Below are 6,613 nucleotides of genomic sequence, written 5' to 3'. Positions count from 1 at the left end.
GAGGAGGAGAAGGGCAGCTCCGGCCCGGCACCACAGATCGAGGTGGGCGCCCGCCTCGGGACTGGCGCTTCCCCCTCAGGGACCGGCCCCACCTCACCCGACCTGCGGCCGTGGGGCTGCCCTGGCTCCCGAGGTCTTGGAGGCCGTTGGGGGGCGCGGGCCAGGTCTGCGCTGTGGGACGCCATGAGGGGATCGTCCCTCTATCCCCACGCCATGAGGGGATCGTCCCTCTATCCCCACGCCATGAGGGGATCATTCCTCCATCCCCAAGCCATGAGAGGATCATCTTGTCAGCCCCGTGCCATGAGGGGATTGTCCCTATTCCATGAGGGGATCGTCCCTCCATCCCCAGGCCATGAGGGGATTGTCCCCACATCCCCACAGCCTGGTCCTCCTGCCCACTGTGTCCCTGGCACCCTCAGACCCTTCATTAGCACCAGGCCCTTCAAAAGCATGGGGTAAATCCCTCAAAAACCCTCTCAACACTCTACACAGAAGAAATACAGGACCCTTTGAGGGCAAGTCAGAATGCCCACCTCAGGTGATGCTTGCCCATGCCAGCCATTCCCTCTCCATTCCTCAAACCAGGCCTGTGGGACAGAGCTGCCACTGACAAAGGACTCAGAATCAGCTCTTGGCACAAAGCAAAGCACAAATCTGAACTTAGATATGTCTGGGACAGAACAACACTTTTCTTTGTTTCGGTGAGTATCGATGAACCATCTTGTTCTCTCCCTTTGAGCACATCAAACAATGTGTGTGTCCCATAGAGTGAGGGCCCGGCTGCCTTTGGAAGCAGTGAGGGAAGAGGCTGAGCTGCCATGGCTCTGCCAGGTCAACACTTATGGTGCTGGCACTAAAGGCTGAAGTTTAATGCATTTTTCCAGACTGAAAAACTAGTTTCAGTTTTTGCAAATGCGGCAAAGAAATCAAAACACATGTATGCCCCCGGCAGAACCCCAGGATCCTGCCCACTCACTTTTCCTGGTGAAACTGGCTGTTTCACCAAATAAAAAGAAATTTTAGGGGAAAATAAGGAAGCTCGTCTCCAAGTTCACAGCAGTATTCCTGCTGATTGCAGTGGGGAGAAGTTGAGGCCTGGTTCCACAGTTCCATATTTGCTAAGCAGGACCTTCAGCATGCTGGGGTGAGGTCTCGCTGCAATGGGTTTAATGACTTTGTCAAAAATAATGCATAACATCTTTAATGTGAAGTGGGACAAACTTATCTGTCCTGGGTGCATAAAGAATTAAAGTTTAATGATACTTGCCAAGATAAAAAATAACAAAGTCCATTTGTAATGCAGGCACTCCTTTTTCTAGCTGATGTTTTTATCTCTTTTTGTTTCTCAAATTCCCCAAACCAGTCATTCTCGGTAAATGTCCAAACCACTGCGGTTTTATTATATTTACAAATACATAAATTCTCATATGCATAGGCAAAAAAAGTTGTCCTTTATAATGATAATAGAGAGAGAGAAATAGTTTTGCAAGAAGTTTTCTTTATAAACCAGCACTTACTCTTTTCAGGCATAGCCAGCTGAAATGGGAAAAATAATGGAACAGGTAATCTTTTACCACTAACAAACTTTTATTTTGGCTATACACCTCTCATATGACACTTCCAGCCTCTAATACTAATCTCCTTGATTTCTTTCGGAGTATTCTAAAAGCATTTTTTGAGGGAAGGAATAAAACCGAAGCAGAGTAATTTTCACGCAGGTGTCTGAAAACTTTAATAATCACATCTAAACCATGGCGAGCTTTTATCACATATCAGCCCCACAGGGCATAGCGATAGATTTCATTCATCTGGCCTCTTTCATCCCTGCGCCTCCCAAGGGACCTTATCAAAGTAACCGAGCCATGAGCCCTTCTCTTCTTTTTGGGAAGAATTCCTCCCGCCACCCTGGTGCTGCGGAGCTGCCCGAGCGCTGCAGCTGTTCGGCCACGCACTGCCCCGGGAGGATGAGAAGAGTGCCACAGCCTGCTAGAAATACCAGGAGGATTTAGACAGGCGATGGAGTCTTCCAACCTGGAAGTCTGCCAGGACATCAGGCTTGCATTCTCAGCTCGTGTAAAAATGGCTGGGTAATCTTCGGCTCCTGCAGAGGACCAGCAATGTAAAAATGTCTATAATTTTTATTATCAAATAATTACAGGCTACCTGCTGGGCAAAGCACGTGGAGGGAGACAAATGAGTGCAAATAGCCTGTAATTCCAGCAGAACTATGTGGCCTGATTTATGCATTCAAAGAGAATAAAATCTGTTCCTATTCTGATTCAGGGGCACTTTACTCGAAGTGCTGTAAATACTAACACAGCTGCAGGGTAACTGGGAACCAGACCAAGGTGTTTTTACATTAGCTATGCTTCACTTGCCTGGCACCTTGTGTAATATTCATTCCTGTGCAAAACAGGTACAGAATATTTGAACTCAGGATCATGCACTCTTGTTAGCTGTACAGGGCATTGAGTTGTCCGGTTCCCAAAGGCCAAATATTTTCTCTTCCCCTTGCCAGAACAGCAAGGGTAGGCAACCACACGTGAAGGCAGCAGGCCAGGAAACCAAAGATTGATCAGCCAGCAGCTCTGAAAATACTGTTGTCTGAAAAGAGAGATCCTCTGAGTAGAGGGTCCCCAAAAAGCCCTATCCATAAGTCATAGCAATGCTGCTTCTGGAGTCCTGTGAGGGAATACCAAGGGATGTACTGGGTGGTGTGGAAGTGCTGAGTATGTGCCTTTACAACTAATATATACCCTGTAGAACCAACTTGTGTTCTATTTCAGTTTCAGGGGTGTATATTTAGGGGGGTGGAAATTGAATAATACATACCTCTTTCGGGGCACTTCTGGAGAAGAGCTAGGTGTCCCTCATGGAACTTCATTGAATCTCATTGGGAAACTCTGGAGGAAGCTGTATACATTTAGCACTCTTGGGCTCACCAACAGATGGACCACGATGCACAGTTGGAAGACGGGGACTGAAACAAAAAGTTATAAAAAAAAAGGTATAAAAATAAACAAACTTGGAAAAATTATTTAATTTCTCAGGGGAAAAAAAAGTAAGGTGGGAATGCTATTCCTTTCACTTCTAAGTAAAAACAGTTAATATGTGCAGAGGATTCTTCAGGAGAAATACAACGTTCTTTAGTAATTAACTCAAAACATTTAGAGAAAGATAGCAGCATCTTCCCCACAGGGACTCTGGAGCCATGGAGGATATGTCTTGCTCAGACATGTGAAAGGTGCCCTCAGGGCCTGTCTCAGGGCGTTTCCCAGCTGGAATGGGCAGTAATGAGTAGAAATGAGTAGCCTGCTTCTCTCAACTCAGCACAGAGCAACACTTCCATGCTTCCAAGCTGTATTATTGCCGCATTCCTCACCATTAGTAAATAAAGCATAATATTGTCCTCCTTGACCCAGCATTTCTTACACCAGCCTAATCTTGAGCAGGTAATTCCCTCTCACTTTTCCATGATTGGCAGCAGCCTGTTTGGACTTGGCCATTTGAGGTTTGGTGCATAAAGACAGAGTTTTGGTTGTCTTGACCGGCCACCTGAGATGAGCAGTGAAGGAAGTAGCACCTTCCTTCAGCCTGTTACTTTGCACTATTCACTAAGAAATAGTATTTTAAAAAAAATATTGCAGAGTCATGCAATGCATACCCAGTGCATTTCACAGAGCAACAATAGGAAAATGTGAATAAACCTGGCAGAGCACCTGGCTCAGTGTATGTATTTATATATTAAAAAGCACTGGAGTATTATTTACATGCTTAGCTGGAGTTTGTCCTTTCTAGAGAAGTCTGGGCTGCTACCTGTTATACTTGGCTCAGGATGATTTAAATAAGAATTTATAGACCCTAAACCATCTGCAAAATGTCCCAGCTCTTCAAGGCCAATGTAAATGCAATGAGGGGGGAAAACCACAGAAAGAAAAGGTTAACAAGGTTTCTCCTTGCCTCCCCCTTGGCACATTTTATAATTAACTTTATAATGTCTGAGAGCAAAAGGTTGAAACAGATAAAGTTCCCACATCCTTGGAGATAATTGCAACAGTTTGTGTAGCACATGAAGCAGCAGCAGCTCTGTTTGGTGTCACTGCACTACACGTTGCTGAGAGTGTGTGCCCTGCAGGGCACTCTGGAGCCTGGCTTCACATCTCCACATGAAAGCAGCTCGCTGTGATTTATATCATCATGCTAATCAGGAAAACACATTAATTCAAGGTCCCTTTTGGGGCCTTGGGAAGGAGGAAGAATCAAAAATGAGCCAGATTTCTATTTTGTGCAAGGTGCCACTGTTTTCCAAAGTGTGAAGGAATTAAATGTGTCATTAGTGTTTGCAGACACGTTAAAAGGCAGCTAGAGGAGAGAGCTCGCTGCGTGCTGCAGTGAGAGCCACGGGCAGGGAGCCTTCTTCTGCCCCCTGACTCTATCAGCATTAAGGAAATTTAAAATTTAAATAAATCTTGAAATTCTAGCCCATATATTTTTTGTGAATGACAGATCCTTCCTGCCCTCAGTCCACCACATTTCTCCAAGCCTGAAAACTGACGCTTCCTTCTTAACAGCAAAAAGTAGGAAAGACGTTTGTGGTCTGGTGGTTACACCATGGGGTTGGAAAGCAGAAGAAGTGGTGTTTCAAATCTGGGCCAAGATTCTTGTTCACCATGGACTCGATCCTGCCAGATACTGAGCACCCACTGATTATCCAAGGCCAGGCCCTCACACAATTCATGTGAGTCCAAGTTCTTGTTCCAAAGTAAAAACTGGGCCTGTATTCAAAAAAACTGGTGCTGATTCTGTGGTTATGCTGCTTCCTTCACAACCCCAGCGGCCCAGCATTAATTTTCGTTTTCCCTTCTAGTGGCATGAGGGCTGGGACAGTCATATTCCAACACTTGACACCTCCAAAGCCCTGATTCCTTATGAAAATCTCATTTTACTTCTGTCTAGCATTAAGCTTTTTCAGATTAGTGGGAGGTCCTGTTCTTTTATGTTTCTGCCCATACCCAGGAAGGGAGAAGAATAACAAATCTGGAAAGAAATTGCTTTTATTCTGATGAATTGCAAAATCACCACTAGCTCTCTCTTTGGCTAGAGGAGAATCTCCTATAGATACATAGTCTGCACTGAAACTGGTTTTTTAGGGCAACATGTGGCTTAGAAACAACAGGGAAGCATAATCATATACCTACTCTGATTGTTGGGCGAGTAATAAAATCTCCTCAAGGTTTTTTAATGCTCACCCATTAGGAGGAATTTAGGCACTAGTGTCTTATAAATACCTAGACATGTGATTTTTTGTAGGTTTTCCATGGACCTTGTGGCCACTCTGAACTAATCTTAAGGTTCTGCAAAATATATAACCAAGAAAAGCAGGTCTATTGTCAGAGACTCCATGGGGGTCCATGAACCCAAAAAGACTGGAAACCACCACCAAGGTCAATGGATGGATTATTTAGATTGGCCACGGCCCCTTTTTTCACATCCTTTTATGTAATGCGATTTCCAGGGTGAGATTTCAGCGTGCCAGTTGCACCACTACGGGCAGAAAACTGCACAGAGCTCTGTGACTCCAGCAGCTCCAAGCATGGCCTCTGCCATTCTGCAGAGACAGAGAAAATAACAGGGAGCTCGGGCCATCAGAGAGGAAAGGTACAATAACCAGATCTTTGTTCAGTGACTGTAGTAACCACAAGCAGTTGTTAAAACAGATTTTGGAGCGTGTTAAAAACCCAAGCCTGTCTGTGGTCCCTAGTCCAGGGCTGTTGTAATACATCTTGTTTTCTCCTTGTTAAAACAATCATTTACTCTTTACTTTGAGAAGATAAATGTTCTCAAGGCACATAATGATATCAGCAAAGATAAATCACAAAGGCCACCAGCCAAACTCAAGCTGCTGTGAGGACTGCACCATAAATCCCTGCAGCAGACATGCACCTGCTCACGCCTCAGGCCAGCCCCTTGCATGGCATATTCCTGCAAGGCATGAGGAAAGCATGTAATCACTTATTAAATTCTTGCTTTATCTAAAAAGTATTTAAGGATATGAACTTTGGTTCTGGCCTTGCATGTGCAATACCCTTATATGCCCAAAACATCATTCCACCGTGTGCATTTTTTCTGGTTTATGTATGTGCATTTTCCCTGACACTGTACAAACCTATCAAAAAATGTTTTCAAAGCTTTTTTTAAATATACAAGGAAGCTGTGGAATGAGGGTGTCTTTTAAATGCTTTGGATTATATGGCACACGTTCGTGTGAGGGTGCCCCATGGGTACCCAGGGCTTCAGCATTCTTGCCACGATGTCTTATTGCACAAACCCTCCTTGCTGCCCCATAACAACCACCAACTGTCCCCAACTGCTGACCTATTAACCAAACAAACTCTGCTAAATATTGCCATGTGTAAGTGTACTATTATTTTTCTAATTGCTAAAAACATGTCCTTCCTGCATTCAATAGCCTCTAGAAGAGATTGTTAACAGCTGGGTAAGTCTGAAGCACAACAGAGGCTTTACACTTAAAGGAACATTGTCCAGGTTAGCCAGTGAGTTTGGCCATCTGTATTTTTTTATAGATGATTCTTTTCATGTTATCCACGTT

This window comes from Motacilla alba, chromosome 20, assembly GCF_015832195.1.
Source record: "Motacilla alba alba isolate MOTALB_02 chromosome 20, Motacilla_alba_V1.0_pri, whole genome shotgun sequence".
Lineage (NCBI taxonomy): Eukaryota > Metazoa > Chordata > Aves > Passeriformes > Motacillidae > Motacilla > Motacilla alba.
Note: the sequence above shows the minus strand (reverse complement) of the source record.